The 14,954-nt window shown below is 39.5% G+C and overlaps 1 long non-coding RNA gene across 1 annotated transcript; it reads left to right on the top strand.

Annotated features, from left to right (window-relative positions):
* The first annotated feature begins 2,924 nt into the window (after positions 1-2,924).
* On the top strand, positions 2,925-13,888 carry LOC116511971. The gene is made up of 4 exons (XR_004255802.1): positions 2,925-3,242; positions 10,178-10,456; positions 12,057-12,101; positions 13,439-13,888. It is a non-coding gene; the product is annotated as an uncharacterized LOC116511971 (long non-coding RNA).
* The last annotated feature ends 1,066 nt before the right edge of the window (positions 13,889-14,954 follow it).

Below are 14,954 nucleotides of genomic sequence, written 5' to 3'. Positions count from 1 at the left end.
AACCCACATCACAGGGCGGTTGTTGTGGGAAAATTAGGAAGTGAAGGAGAATTACATATGGTTGCTTCATTGAGTTATTTATAAAAATAATAAAGGTATAAATAAAAGTTACAGCAAACAAGAAGCAATATGCAAACAGGAAAAACAGAAAAAACCCCAAATTTATTTATCCATTTGCTTCCAGTTTAAGTGATGATAGAGCATTTTCCCACCATGGCACATAAGCAGAATGGTGTTTTATTTTGTTTTGTTTAGTTGGCCATAAGCAGAGGTGGAATCCTATCGGTTTAACAACTGGTTCGCTGAGCACATGTTTTTCTCACGCTTCGCTCATGCTTCACATGCACACTGTGCACGAAGCAGTTTATAGAGAAATCACCTTCTACATTACTACTGGGGAGGAAAACAGTTGAGGTGCAGCAATCCACTCTGCAGGGCCTCAGCTGGCCTTCAGAAAAGGGAATATAGGTGAGTATAGCACAGGGGTGGGTGGGTGGGCAGGCCCAGCTGATAGTTGGAGCTACCAGTTCACCCGAACAAGTCCAAACTGGTCTGAACTGGTAGAATCCCACACCTGGCCATAAGGTATTAATTTCTCCCTAAAATGTATTTCATCCGAATAGCTGTAAATGGAACAGCTTCCTTTATGCCTAAGGTGACCAGACGTCCCGATTTTGGCGGGACAGTCATGATTTCACACAATTTGTCCCGTGTCCCAGGGCATTCTTAAAAAGTCCCGATTTTTGTGACCGGACCCAGAAGTAAGCCTGCCCCGCCCCCAGCCCTGTATACCCATCCCGGTCGGCCGGTATCTTGTCCCTTCTGTCTCCCCGTTGCTCAGAAAGCAACTCTGGGAAGGTCCTTTGCTAGCAGGCAGGTTCTAGGACGCCTGCCACCACCACAGGACCTTCCTGGAGTTGCTTTTCTGAGCAACGGGGAGACAGAAGGGACACAATCTCCTTTCATTCTCCCTCTGCTTCATTCACTCATTTGGGCAGCAGAGAATGAAAGAAAATTGCATAGTCGAGGACAAAGGAGCCTGCAGCCTCCTTCATTCAAACGTTCAGGCAGCAGGGATGGGGGTGGGGCTTTCTCGCACGCCTTCTTTCTCTGAAGCCACACCGGATTCAGCAAACCGGGCAGCGCATGCCCTTGGGATTGTGCAGCAGCCGAAGATCGCCTGGTTAAAAAGGAGGAAGAGGAGGCTCCGCTAGTCCAAAGCCCATCCACGGAGGCAGGGATCCACACACACACAGAGAGAGAGAGAGGAAGGGAGGAGAGACAGAGAGAGAGAGAGAGAGAGAGACAGAGAGACAGAGAGAATGACAGAGAGAGAGAGAGAGAGAGAGAGAGAGAGGGAGGGAGGGAGATAGAGGCAAAGAGCCACATAGAGAGTGAGAGACAAACAGATGAGAGAGAGAGAGAGAGAGAGAGAGAGAGAGAGAGAGAGAGAGAGAGGGGTTGAAGGAGTGTTTATGCACAGAAGGGGAATTTAAAACTTCGGAGTGAATCCAGGAAGAGGGAAGAGATGGAGGACTGGCTTTTCACTCCAATTTCTGAGCCCCCAGCTGTTAGTGACGGAGGAGGAGGAGGACGAAGGAAGGGGTTGCATTTTGTCAGGCTGACAGCTCATTCTGTGCCGTTTTAAAGAAGTCCCATTCTTTTTTTTTAAGCACAAAAGGAAAAATCTGCAAAAAGGTCACGGGGAGCCCAGGGAATGTTCCTCGCAAAGCATCATGGTCGCAGAGAATGCAAATGAAGGTGCTTATCTCCCTGCCCGGCTCCGTGTCCTTGTATTCAAATCGGAGTCACGCTGAGTCCCATTCAGAGGGCTTTTTTTAAATTTTACCTATGTTCTCACAACCATGCAAAGCTGGGTTTTTTGCTACAAGGATCTTTCTTTCTTTCCCTGTCTGCGGTTCCGATTGCAGTCATCCTTTGTTTCGGATTAAAGCACCGTTTCCCATTCCTTGCAAAACTGTGGAAACGGCAGGGCTGCCTCCCTCCCCCCTTTCCTTGCAGCACCCTCGGTTGCAAAATGTTCCCCTGATTTGGTTTATAAGTTCGCAGCAATGCGATCCAACAAATAGGAAAGTTTTAATAAGATTTTCTGACTTTATTTGGTCTCTGCTGCCCCCCCACCCCCACCCCCACCCCGTTAGCTCTTGGGTTTTTTGTCCCCTCCCAAGGAGAGAGTGGGAAGGAGAGGAAGGAAGGAGGGTGGGGGGAAGGAAAAGAAGAAGCGAGGGGGGGAAAGATGGAAGGAGAAAAGATGGAAGGAAGGAGAAAGAATAGAAGGAAGAAGGAGGAAGGAGAAGGAGGAAGATGGAAGAAGAAAGGAAGAAAAAGAAGAAGGGAGGGAGAAAAGAGGGAAGGAGGTAGGAAGAGAAGGGGAAGAGAGGGAAAGAGCAGAAAGACAAAGAGGATGAAGTTGATAGGCAAGAGGAAGGAGGAAGGAAGGAAGAAAGAAAAAGGGAGGGAGAGAGGAAAGAAGAAAAGATGGAACTAGAAAGGAAAGAAGGGAGGGAGGGAGGAAAGGGGAAGACAGGGAAAGAGCAGAAATACAGAGAAGGTGAAGGTAGATAGGCAGAAGGAAGGAAGAAGGAAGAAATAGGAAGGAGGGAAGGTGAAAGGATGGAAGGAGGAAGGAACAGAAGCAAAGGGGAAGAGATGGAAAGAGCAGAAAGACAGACAAGGTAGATAGGCAAAAGAAAGGAAGCTGAAAGAATGGAAGGAGGAAGGAAGAGAAAAGGAGGAAGGGAGTGAGTGAGGAAAAAAGAGAGGAAGGAAGGAGAAAGGAAGGAAGAGAGGGAAAGAGCAGAAGACGGATAAGGTGAAGGTAGATAAGCAAGAGGAATGAAGGAAGGAAGAAGGAAGGATGGAAGGAGGAAAGAAAAAGAAGGGGTTGCATTTTGTCAGGCTGACAGCTCGAATCAGGTCCCCCCATCTCCCCCACCCCTTCTGCGCAAGATACCAGCAGCCCCCGGGCTGTAAGCTCCTCCCACTGCAAACAACTTTCGCTTTTGCTGCCAATGCAAGCAAACTCCTTGGCCTTTTTCTTATATTAATTTCCCTTGTAACGCACGTGTCAGAACAGCTGGCAACTCTCCTGCAGCACCTCCGCTGGCGAGGAAGAGTGGATAGGCACTGAACGACATCCCCTCATCCCAGACCCAAGAACAACTATTGCCCTCCCAGGACGCGGCATGCTTCCTCTACCTGCCCGCGTCGCATCTCTGCAGGTAAGCCAAAAAGTTCTTTCTTGCTGGCCAGAAGGTTCAATCCTGTCGCCTTGTTCCTTCAAGTGTGGTGTCTCGAGGAGGGGGAAAACGTTTAGTGACCAAAGTTACAATGGCATTCAAAAAAGTGACTGATGACCATTTTTCACACTTAGTGACCGTTGTGACCATTTTTCACACTTAGCGACCATTGCAGCATCCTCATGGTCACGTGATCAAAATTTTGATGTTTGGCAACAGATTCATATTTATGATGGTTTCAGTGTCCTCTGGTCATGCAATCACCTTTTGTGACCTTTTGACAAAATATAATTTTTTTAATCAAGCCCCCCCCCCCCCCGGTCAATGGTGTCCCTCTTTACCAATCTGAAAATCTGGTCACCTTATTTATGCCTTACTTTTTAAATTGTTGCCACTTCCATCATAAAAATTGTAAACTACACAAAAATGGACTTTTAGGAAGAAAAAGGAAGAAAGAATGAGAAATAACTTCTTTTAAACCTTGAATGTCTTCCTTTTCTTTCCAACTGTTTTTCTGATTGTGCTGAGTATTGTGTTGTAATATTGACTCTTAAGATGCTTTGCAAATTCACATACTCAAAGCCATAATGTGCAAACATATGAAACTTGAGTGTGGTCTGATCAGATCTGAAAATGAGAACCTATTGATTTAAGATAATAGTTCTGAAATGAAATAGCTCGTAATCCTTGCTTGTTTACCGGTCTGCACTCTAAATTCTCCCAGATGGTTCTTTTGAAAGAGGATGAATGGTCACGATGAAACAAGGGCAATTGGATTTGCAGCTGTGAAATTTGGAACCATGCTCTCACTATTTTTATCCTTTTCAAGCATGATGTTTAGTTGGCAAAGAATTCTGCTGTCTGAAAGTCTCACTGCATTTCTCAAAAGTATTGGAAAAAAAGCAAAATGCACCATAAGAGGAATTATACTGTGTAACACTATCAACTCCTTTTTATTGTGGGTAACAACTCAGCAGTTAGTGAGGCTTTTGGACAACTTAAAGGAGCATGAGAGTAGGGGGGGTCTTCTAGGGGAGTCACACAAATCAAAACAATACTCAAAATCTTGTGATTAATGCAAGGCCCATTTTTCATATGCATTGCACACACAATGAATGTAAAAAAACGATCTGATGTTAATTTTTTGACACAAACGCACACACATCTATATTTACAAATATTTCTGGCTACTATTATTTCTATATAGATGAGTAATTACATATAGGGGGCTGTATATACAGCTATCCAAGTTCAACTGAGTGGTTATTTTATACAAATGAAAATATTAGAAGACATCCTGATATCCATTCTTCAAGATTTTTTTTCACTAATATAAATATTAACCGTATGGATTATAAAATCATAGAAAGCTCAGGACTCAGTATGATGTTCTTAGCCCCACAAGGTGAGCCAACTCCACGGGACAACTACAATTATCTTTTACTGAGACACTGTAAAGGGAAAGGTTCCCCTCGCACATATGTGTTAGTCGTTCCTGATTCTAGAGGGCGGTGCTCATCTCTGTTTCAAAGCCGATGAACCAGCACTGTCTCCATGGTCATGTGGCCAGCATGACTAAATGCCAAAGGCACACAGAACACTGTTACCTTCCCACCAAGGTGGTGCCTATTTTTTTCTACTTGCATTTTTACATGCTTTCGAACTGCTGGGTTGGCAGAAGCTGGGAGAAGTAATGGGAGCTCACGCCATTAGGCGGCTCTAGGGATCCAAACTGCCGAACTGCTGACCTTTCTGAATGACAAGCTCAGCATCTTAGCCACTTAGCCATCAAGTCCCATGTAATATAGGTAGTATAAGGTGTAGTATAAAGTAATATAAGGTGGGAAAAAGCTTGTAAGTCTGGTGGCACTTTACTTTCCCTTCTTATACCAAACTGAATCGGGGAAAGCCAGTCTGAATTTTTCCTTAACAACAACTTCCTTAGGCAAGCATTAAGGAATGCTTCCCTCCCTTTTGTTAACATGCCTTTTTCCTAAATATTTGCTTCTCCCTGGCTCTTTATCGATAGAGTGTTTAAAATCTGGGCTAGGACTTAGTGTATATTGGTACATTACTGCAGTCCTTTTCTATCAACTTGTACCAGTTGCTGTTGCTTTTCTTTTTTCTTGCTGGGAAGGAAAGCAAAGGTGGCAATAATATACAGTATATGTTCTCAGTTAAAAGACAGGATATACAGCTAATAAATAAATACAAGGCCAAAACATTCAGCTTTTTTTGTTCTCTTAGCAATAAATAACTCCCTTGGGGCAATTGAAAGGGATTCAAATGTTTTAACATGTAAAATACTGCTACATAATATTTCTTATTAAATTTATAAAGGATGCCTTGTCTTCTGTAAATCTGTATCAATGTTGTTTGACTGCAATTTTGTGTCCTACATTTACAAGATATTATTTCTAAGCAGCTACTCTTTACCTATAGAACAGGGAATATTAATGAATTATCCATCAGTTTTATCATGAAGATTAATGAGATATGAATTATAAAGCATATTAAGTGCTATGGAAACTTTAAATAATAGATCAGGGTCAAGTATTAGTCCAAACATCCCTCTGCCTCTTGCCAATTATTTCTTCTTGCTTTTTGAAAACCTGCTATGATCTTTTTTGTTAAAAAAATTAATGAATACGTACAGCAGAGCTCTGGCTATTTATTAGACTTAATTAAGTGCATTATTATGCAAAACGGATGTACAATAAATGCAATCCCTATCAACATGACAAATAAAATTGCACATTACATCCATTTTGAAAATTAGTCTCCCACTCTTTTTCTATATCAATGGGGGCCATGTTTTCAGCAAAAATGAGGAAGACAGATTTAATTGAAAAATCCAGGCTGCAGTTAATTATTCTTTTGTTTTTGAAATTCTCAAAGAAATGCTGACAAATCATGCAGGTTTTTTTTTCTCTTTAACACAATCTCTATTTTTTTTAATGAGGGGAAGAGAAGCCACCTACATTTTATTCTGACATTTATTATCATAATCAACATTAGAATTAACATGCAGACACCATCAGCACTCACCAGCAAAACTCTCTCATGTACAAAATAAACACATAGAGACATCATCACCCAACAGAACCATGCCAAAATCAATCACAGACATAATCTATTTACAGAAAGAACAAAAGATTAATATGGGAACCATCTTTTGTTCTTATACTTTGACAGAAGATTATATTTCCGTATTTGCCAATATGTATGCATGAAAAATGCATTAAAAAAAACTACAATCAAGTTTTAAAAGGCTTATAGATTGACATTTTCTTCTGCATATTTCTCCCATCATGGTGAAAGAGAATTTTAAAAATCGGTACATGTGTGGTTTTTAAAAAAAATGAAGTTTGTATGGTTTGCTAACTTATAAGGGTAAAGGTAAAGGTTCCCCTTGCATATATGTGCTAGTCATTCCCAACTTTAGGGTGGTGCTCATCTCCATTTCAAAGCCAAAGAGTCCCAAGACGTCTCCGTGGTCATGTGGCTGGCATGATTAAACACTGAATGCGCATGTAACACTGTTACCTTCCTACCAATGGTGGTTCCTATTTTTTCTACTTGCATTTTTACATGCTTTCGAACTGCTAGGTTGGCAGAAGCTGGGACAAGTAATGGGCGCTCACTGTTACACGGCGGTAAGGATTTGAACCCTTGAACTGCTGACATTTCTGATCGACAAGCTCAGCAGCCACTGAGCCACTGCATCCCTCTGCTAACGGATAGGTTTGGCTTATTTAAAAGTTATTTGTTTTGCAAGATATTAATGATTAAATACTATTAATAATTATTATGAAAATATGTAAGTATGCATGAAAAACAAAAAATATATAATGGTTCCACTTCAACACTTTAATAAGATTGCAACTTTAATAAGATTTGTATGCCGCCCATTCCCTAGGGACTCTGGGCGTGCCATTACGTTCTGAATGCTTTTAAGGATGTTAAAAAAACTTGGCTGCTATCATCTGTCAATATTCTCCCTAGCCTAAAATAGAAAAAAGAAGAGATTCCAAAGCAAGGATTTTGGTACATTATAATTATGCAATTAGACAAAGGCTTCTGGCTGTTTACATGCACTGAGAAGGCAACACTCTGGTGAACAGCTTTAGAGTTTGAAGTTTTTTTTGTGTGGGTATTATTGTTGTTGTGAGCTGCCCAGAGCTGTGTTTTAAGATAGACAGCCACACAAATATTTTAAATGCATACTGTCTCCAGAGATGTGCTGGCTACCTTGCCTTGCATATACCCCAGCATACACCCAATCTTTTTACTGTGAAAGTACTTAGAACAGCTCTCTGTGTGTCTGTGTGCCTCTCTGTGTATATATCTTTGTGTCATGTTGACTCCTTACAACTGCCTGAACTAATCCCTGCAAATTTCTTAGCTATATTTTGGAACTGGCTTGCCACTGCCTGCTTCCTAAAACTGAAAGAGAGTGAATAGTCCAAGGTTATCCAGTTGGTTTTGTGCCTAATGCAGAATTACAATTCCTGATCTCCCAAATTCTAGCCCGATGCTTTAACCATTATGCAAAACTGGCTAATTTCTTAAGGTAGTATTAAGGAACGGTGCAAAACTGTAAAAAAATACAAATATAAAACATGAGAAGAAAAGCAATAAAATTAAGTTACAATATTATAACAATAGAGTTTTGGAATTTACAGAGCAAGTCTGATTGATTTGTGACAGTATTGGAGAATTAATAAGACAGACTCCTTGCCTATCATTTCAAAAAATTGCACAAAAGTGATATCAGTACTATGAATTTTTCAGTTGCTCATTGCATCACAAATGTGCCACTGAATGGAAATAAACTGAGACTAAAGGAGAAATTGTTACAATGGCTTGATGGGAATGGTGGAGCAGTTTATCTAAATGATTGCTTCCTGCAATTTACTTAGCTATCTTTCTGCCAGATGATATCAAGACTGATTAGATTAAATGATTGTAAAGCCAAAAGGGAGAATTAATAATTAATATATTTTTATTCTTTTTTTTAAAAAAAAGGGTAGCTATTGAATCACAGAATCTTAAATATAATGAGAAAAAGAAGCAACGTTTTTAACAATCAAAAGTGGGGGGGGAACCATCCACAACTTAGCATGGTGTCAGTTTACAAAAGCCAAATCCTGCATGTTAGATTTATCAATGCAATCACCAGCATGCATTTTTAATTACATTTTATATAATTTTATGAAAGAAACATTTGTTCTCCAATTTCTTTTAAAAGGAAAACAAAGTTTCAGCAAAATTCTCATTAATATAGGGAGGCCTTCTTGTAATTACTTAGTTATAAGATCATAAAGGATCATGAAATGTCCTTTTTTCATTATCCAAATTAGCAATAGTCCTTCTCTGGCTTCCTCTCCTTCAGTTCAGTTCTAAAGAAAGAGAAGTTTACTTAATTTTGGCTTTTGGCTTCTTTGCTGTCCACATTCAATGAAAGTAGCTCATTCGTCAGCAATAAATGAAGGGCAATTTGCTTTACACCATCCATGGGGCTACCCAATTAACTTGTAAATTAGAAAAAACAGTATTCTGCCCTCTTGTTATCCAGTGTATAAAAAGAAAATAAAGCCCAAACTTTTTTAAAATCAGGCATATACATGGAGGAATGTTACCACATTACAGCAGCCAAATTTCATAGATGGCACTTAATTGCTTCAATACCTACTTTATAAAGTTTCCAGCTTCTTTTTCACCACAACATAACAAAATTTGCAAGAATTAAGAATTAAGTGGACTAAATTTAGTCATTGTTTTAAATGCTTTTTAAATTACATTAAAGGGGGTGGCCATGACTTTTATCTTAGTTTAAGACAATATGCAATAAATATTGCAGCAAAAATGGAACTAGTAGTGAGGTATATCTGTGGCAAATTAGATGAAGATTAATTCAGAATTTTTTGGGGTAAACAAAAAAAATTGTGACATGAAAGATTGATGTCTCTTCCACAAAAAAAGTGGGCCTGATTCTGAGAAATTGAAAGTTGGGAAATAGGAAATAACCCTAATATTTATCTACAATATTGAATTTTGAATAAGTGAATATCTTTTAATACTCTTCAGCCAGGCATATATTAAAATAAATATTTATATGATGTTGACTTCTATTCTCCTCCAAGCCAAGTTGCCCTAAAAACAAGATATATTCACAGTATTTTTTTAGAAGAAGCTTTTAATATGTATAAATACAATAAGGTAAAGATAAGGTTCCCCTCGGACATATGTGCTACTCGTTCCTGACTCTATGGGGTGGTGCTAATCTCCGTTTCAACGCCGAAGACTCAGTGCTGTCTGAAAACATCTCCGTGGTCATGTGGCCGGCGTGGCTAAATGCCGAAGGTGCACAGAACTCTGTTACCTTCCCACCAAAGGTGGTTCCTATTTTCCTATTTGCATTTTTACATGCTTTCGAACCACTAGGTTAGCAGAAGCTGGGACAAGTAATGGGAGCTCACTCTGTCACGCGGCACTAGGAATTTGAACTGCCAAACTGCCGACCTTTCTGATTGACAAGCTCAGGGTCTTAGCCACTGTGTCCCTTCATGTATACATATTTGCATTCACTGAAAGCATAGTTTTCATTCTAATATGCAGATTACTAATAGATTTTTTGGGGAATGATCATGCTATTTGCATTAAATTGTTGATTAATTTGTTTATCCCATTGGTAGAACAAACTATAAGTCTTTTATGTTGTTATTGAATTTGTTTGAAAGAGTAGCAGCTTCTTTATTTACTTTTCATTGTGTTAAATAAAAGACTAAACAGGGCTATGGTATGCTAGCATTATGACTGGTTTGCCTCACTTCGTAAATGTTTTTCCATAAGCCCATTGCCTATAAAGCAGTAACCTCTCTCTTTATTTTTCTCTCTCTCTTCTTCTTTCTCAGGGAAAGATTTTTCATTAAACATCCCTTTTTCATGAAATTTGGCTGAGAGGGGAATTCATATAAGCCATTGTATAGCAGGAATGAAGAAGCATTTTGGATCAAATTATGAAGAAATTCGGAATTATTTTTTTTTGCCAAGGATTTCCCAAAGAACTAAATATAATTAACTGGATCAAATATCTCCATCATTAGGCAAAACCAACGTCAATTTTTAACCCAAGCTGCCAAAGGCCCATTTTTTCAACAGATCACAGAACCAGTCTCTTCACATTCATCCAGGTAAAGTGGGGAGCTTTCCAAAGTATTTAACAAGAAACAGTTTCCTTTATTTTGACAGCTAGCTGGTGAGATCTAAACACTTCTGAAATTGCAGAATCTAATTTTGTCTATGTTACAAAAAAGAAATTAGTTTTAACTTTACAGATGTCTAAGTCTCCTCTCCAGAACCCAATAGAATGCAAGAGTAGATTGGTTTAGAACCTGATAACCTTCCTGACTTCTCCTCAGATACAATTACTTTAGCTGCAGACTGATAAAGACAAATTACCTACCTTCTCTCTGCTTCAAAGTACTTAAACATCTCTGCTAACATTGTGGTACCATAGCCCTCCCCAGCGTAATACCACACTGGTTGAATTAGTCACAAACAACAACTCCTATTGCATTTCCTGATAGGATATTGGTTAGTGTTCTTTCCTTCTTGTAGCAAAACAGGCTAAAAAATCCTGCTGTGAGAATTATTTTTGTATCTCAGTCACAAAGCTGATATAATTTCCCAGACTGCATTCCATAAGAAAATTGCTCTCTATCTATAGATACACAGTGTTTGAGAAGAAAAATAAAGTTGGAAACACACATGCACATGCATGATTGCAACTACACGCAGCTGAGTCTCATTCTGTTAAAATGATTTGTTCCTTGCAAGAATATGAAAATTGTAGTACAATGTATAATCTAGCCAGAATTGCTCTGTATTGTGAAGAGTAATAAGATAATTCTGCACTGCCATTCCCATACCAATATTATCTGGTACAAGACAGATGGAGAAACTTCTGTATTCATAATGTGCAAGTTTACTCTAACCAAAATATCTTCTGTTCTGCTGGGATGATTTATTGGTGTTGGTATTATGGAACATCAAGTTCCAGTGGAGTTGGAAAGAAGCAATAGATCATGGCTCTTATCATACTTTCAGTCCCATGTGTAGAGTCTGCTGATAAATAGTTGGGTTGAAACTCCTGGCCTTCTCTCCCAGTTTCTGTTCATATAGAGAAGGGTGTGAAATGGGCTCTTTTCACAACTTTCATTGCAGGCAAATGAACTGGTTTACAATTCTACATTTCTGACAGTAGGATATATAGATACTAGCTTAGTGACCCCAATACTGGCAATTCTGCTGTTCAGTAAAGGGGTCACTAAGTGAAACCGTGATTGTGTTTATGATCTAGAATCAGCTTTCCATCACTTTACTGATATGCAGAGGTTGTAAATGTGAGGATTGGTTCTAAAGTTATTTTTAACTGCAATTGGTCACTAAATGAGGCAGTCCTTTTTTCTTTCCTTTTGGTACCTTCTACTCTTTCTTTTTGTTCAATCATTTTCAGTTTGTATTAGTTTTACTGTCATTATTATACGTTTAACCACATTTCTAAATAAAAAAAAATCTACTGCTGTTTTGTATTTCTAAAGCATTTGTAGCTTGGCTTCATCCATCATTTCTATGTAACTACAAAGCGGACTCATCATACAAATGCTGTATTTCTCTGGTCAGAAACATAACATCATTTTTCAAATTCTGCATTCTGAAATATGAACAATTTTGAAGCTTTCATTGTCTTCTTCTGTATTAAACTTCAGCATTCTTTTGTTTTTGTTTTAGAACTGCTTCAAAACAAAATGACAGGAGAAACCAACCATGCAACAGGTAATAGGTAACACATAAACAAAAATTCTTGCTGATGTTTAGGCAGAGGCCTGTGTTACATTTTTTGTACCACTGAAAAGACATAAATAAACACTGATTGGATTTGCTCCTGCAGCTTATTGTTATATTAAATGCTACCTTACTGCTCCAAACAACTAAAAATTCTAGGAGTCACATTTTAGATCTCTCTTTCCCCCCCTCCCACTTTGGCTTACAGACTTTCCAATAAATATGTTGGCTTGCATCATGCCACACTTGCTTAATTTTATAAACAGCCATAAACAGAATTTAGGAAATCAACAGTACAGTACAAAGAAAAGAAAAAATAAAGACAGCACTTCTTGTCCTTCAAAGCTGTGGGAAGAACACATTAGAAGCCACATTGTTTTCTTCTTATATCTCCACACTGTGGTGGTTTATAGAGTAGCTGGTGTTGGTACATTGCCTGGTCTATTTTGCAGAGCCCAGTGGATGTATGAAGCAGTCTCCAGTTCCTTTTAAAATTGGTGCTGCGTTCCATGTTGTGTGTGTGGAGGGGGGCAAGGGGGAGGGTCAAGTTCAAAAGCATTTCTATCAAGGCATTCCCCCAGTGACAGACAATAAGAAAAACTCACCTTCTCACCCAAGTGCAATACTTTGCGTGGTCTTCAGCTGAGATCTCCAAGGCATGTTTGCTCGCTTTCATCATAAATATGGAAAATATAGAAGAGGTTAACCATAAAATGTCAGAATAACATCAATTGCTAAGATCAGTGGGAAAACCATATTAATGGAGGTCTGATACGCGTGTATGGGTGTGCATGTGCAAAATTATGAGCATCTCAAAGGTGTATTCCAAAAATCTCAGGAAAAAATGTGGCTATGTAGTCTCATTTCAGCCTCCGATCCTAAAAATAGTTGTTAGATAGTACATTGGAACTAAACAGAAGGCTTTTTGTCTTATGTTTAAGAATACACACACACACAAACATAAATACATACAAACAAAGGTATGCACAAACCTTAAATCTATTAAGTATCATGTCTGAATATATGGTTTTCCTTAAAAATCATATATATGATTTTTCTTTGAAAAATGCTGCAGGAAAAATTGCCTACAGAAATTACATTATTTCCTCAAAATTGTCACTTATCCATGCATTTTCAATTATATTGAGAATCCTTTTAAAGTCATATGACATATATATTGTCTGAAATAGGGATTGTGTTGGAACACTGAATTCTAATCTACACATAAATCTGCAAGACGCAGATCAGGTGACCTTATACTGAAATGACTGAATTTCTCAAGTATCGCTTAAAGGTCTCTCTATCAATAAATGTTGTTTATTTTTCAGAGATAGTGTGAAGGACAAGCCATTTAATGAATACTTCTGTCTAGATGACATTTTCAATAAGTAAGACATACAACTAAAAGCATCTATTTACTTCTATCCCACCCCAGCAGTTGATGGATAGAAGCCTACACAGGTAATCCCCAATAAGAAACATTGCTATACCTTGCTATAACTCAAGCTTCTTTCCTTTTAGTAAATAATATTACTATTTTTTTATAAATTCTTGTTTGTACAATATAAATAGCCTTCATTTAGAACACAATGGAGACCCTTAAGCAAAATGTTCCCTAAATGAAATTATGATTGTGTTTGTGATTGTGATTTTACTACAAAGGTTGTAAATGTGTGGATTGGTGGTCAGGTTACTCTTTTTTCACTGTTGTAACTGAATGATCTCCAAATGAGATATTCACTAAACTGTTGTAACTGAATGATCTCCAAATGAGATATTTGCTAAACTAAGGTAAAGGTAAAGGTTCCCATCACACATATATGCTAGTTGTTCCCAACTCTAGGGGGTGGACCTCATTTCTGTTTCAAAGCCGAAGAGCCAGCATTGTCCAAAGATGTCTCCATGGTCATGTGACTGGCATGACTAAATGCCGAAGGCACACGGAACACTGTTACTTTCCCAACAAAGGTTGTTCCTTACTTGCATTTTTACATGCTTTCGAACTGGTAGGTTAGGAGAAGCTGGGACAAGTAACGGGAGCTCATTCTCTTATGTGACACTAGGGATTAGAACGACAGAAATGCCGACTGTTGCATATTCAATATGCAAATACCAGCTGCGACCTGATTGGTTGGTCGTTTTGACAGTTGGTCTGAGTGCTAGTATAAATACCCTGACAGTTGCAGGGAACGTTTGAATCGCTTGTCACCTGTGTTATAATAAAGATCTATCTTGCACATGGCTCCTGCGTGTCAATTCCCTCACAACAACAACCCACACGTTACAATACTGGCGACGAGGATGGGATTGATATGCGATTCCCGCAGAGCCTAACAACATCAGCCAACGTGAACGCAGGAAAAAAAAAATTTCTTTCCTACATTGAGGGCCTGTCAGGGCCGCCGCTATGGCCAGCAAGCGACATCAACAGCAGTACCCACCGCCGTGGGCCTCCGGTTGTAGCCAACCTCAGTAAGCTCCAGGCGCGGCCTCCATCCGTCCGAGGGACGGGCTTCCTACGCTTAACCTCGACTGGAGCCGCCGCCGCTACTCAGGGACGAGCTATGGACCGTGATGGCTAAACTGCGCCAGCTGTGCCTGCCTGCCTGCCTGCCACCAGCTGTTCCTATGGCATGCCTGCCACCAGCTGTTCCTACGGCACTCCAACCGCCTCGTTCCAACCGCTGCGTTCAACAACAGCCTCGTTCTCCAAGCTGCCATCTAGCACCACCAGCTACGCTCTCTCAGCCTGTCTAAAGCCTCTCCAACACTAGCACACTCACAACATACACCAGACTGTCCTCTACACCATGAGCCTCCTTCTGCTGCAAAGGCCACCGCTTG

Source organism: Thamnophis elegans, chromosome 8 (genome assembly GCF_009769535.1).
Source record: "Thamnophis elegans isolate rThaEle1 chromosome 8, rThaEle1.pri, whole genome shotgun sequence".
Taxonomy (NCBI): domain Eukaryota; kingdom Metazoa; phylum Chordata; class Lepidosauria; order Squamata; family Colubridae; genus Thamnophis; species Thamnophis elegans.
The sequence above is the reverse complement of the archived record's forward strand: the minus strand, read 5'-3'. Positions and strand labels throughout refer to the sequence as shown.